Source organism: Mandrillus leucophaeus, unplaced genomic scaffold, assembly GCF_000951045.1.
Source record: "Mandrillus leucophaeus isolate KB7577 unplaced genomic scaffold, Mleu.le_1.0 Scaffold377, whole genome shotgun sequence".
Taxonomy (NCBI): domain Eukaryota; kingdom Metazoa; phylum Chordata; class Mammalia; order Primates; family Cercopithecidae; genus Mandrillus; species Mandrillus leucophaeus.
In genome coordinates this window covers 310054-311499 of record NW_012103998.1, presented here as the reverse complement: position 1 = coordinate 311499, position 1446 = coordinate 310054, and the positions used below count along the sequence as shown (strand labels likewise).

Genomic DNA, 1446 nt, shown 5'->3' with positions numbered 1-1446 from the left:
AAAAAAAAAAAAAAAAACTGACATACCGGCCACGCACAGTGCCACATGCCTGCAATCTCGGCACTTTGGGAGGCCAAGGTGCGAGGATCACTTGAGCCCAGAAGTTTGAGACCAGCCTGCACAATATAGTGAAATCTCATCTCTATTCTCCACAAAAATCTTTTAAAAATTAGCCAAGCATGGCGGCAGCACCTGTAGTCCCAGCTACTCAGGAGGCTGAAGTGGGAGGATCTTGAGTCCATGAGGCAGAGGCTGCAGTGAGCTGAGATCGTGCCACTGCACTCCAGCCTGGGAGACAGAAAGAGGCCCTGTCTCAAAATGAAAAACAAAACAACAACAAAAAAGCTGACAGATTACATGGACATACTGCATAACGGTAAATTTTTTAATAGAAAAAAACAATTTAAATAAAAACTGACATAAGCGAAGAAAACCTGTACAGAAAATATCTCAAATCATATATTACCTTGAAACAGTAATCTTAAGAGACTTTATCACCTAGGACCCCCTCTTCCTCTGCCATGGCCATGTGCTCTTCCTCTACCTCTGCTTCTGCACTGGCCTCTTCCTGTAACAAACACCTTCCCTTTTCTTAGGTTTTACCTTAGGTTCAACATCCACAAGTAGTGTATCCAGAGGTAAACTGTCTGGTAGAGTAAAATATTTAACGTTACTTCCTCAAATTTGTGTTTCCAACTGTACAGGTTTTCTGTCTTCGGGGTCATTTTCACAGCTTCGAGATGTGTATTGACGGTGACATCCACACCTGTAACTGTTCCATGGACCTGTGTTCCACTTTTCAATTAAATGGTTACAGGTTCATGAATCATTTCATCAAAAATCTCAAGAGCTTCGTCCTAGCAGTGCCGTCATTCTTTGGGTCCAATAGCACATAGAATCCAGCAACCAAGGACCAACCAACCCACTAGAAGTATGAATCTACTTTAAATTTAATGTATGAGTGATTCCTTCCCTTAACACTGTGCTAAACTCTAGAACAGTGTTTCTAAAACTCCAGGACCCATCAAGAATTGTCTGAAACATTAAAAACCCAAACCCAGAGATTCTCATTCAGAAACAGAGTTTGAGATTACATACACACAAGCATGCCTTTAGATTTTTTCTTCTTTTAGTCAACAAGAATGATTCTGAAGTTCAGGTTAAAGCCATTACTCTGGAATAACATATAATAGTAAACAACAATACAATACTAAGCATCCAGGCAGATTTTATGACAAAGAATAAAATGCAAAGTCAGTTTCTTCTTTCGATGGGTAAGCTTTATAACCAGTTATTCTATTTGGATTTCAGAAAAATGTGAGGCGGGGCATGGTGGCTCACACCTGTAATCCCAGTGCTTTGGGAGGCTGAGGCTCGAGAATCACTTGTGTAAAGTAGTTCAAGACTAGCCTGGGCAACATAGTGAGACCCTATCTCTACAAAAAA

At 40.6% G+C, this 1446-nt stretch overlaps 1 protein-coding gene and 1 pseudogene across 1 annotated transcript in view; both read right to left on the bottom strand.

Moving 5' to 3' along the window:
- Positions 1–1446, bottom strand: part of CDK17 (cyclin-dependent kinase 17) — a 147896-nt gene that overhangs the window by 131766 nt on the left and 14684 nt on the right. The window lies entirely within an intron of this gene.
- Positions 495–1446, bottom strand: part of LOC105546991 — an 8091-nt pseudogene continuing 7139 nt past the window's right edge.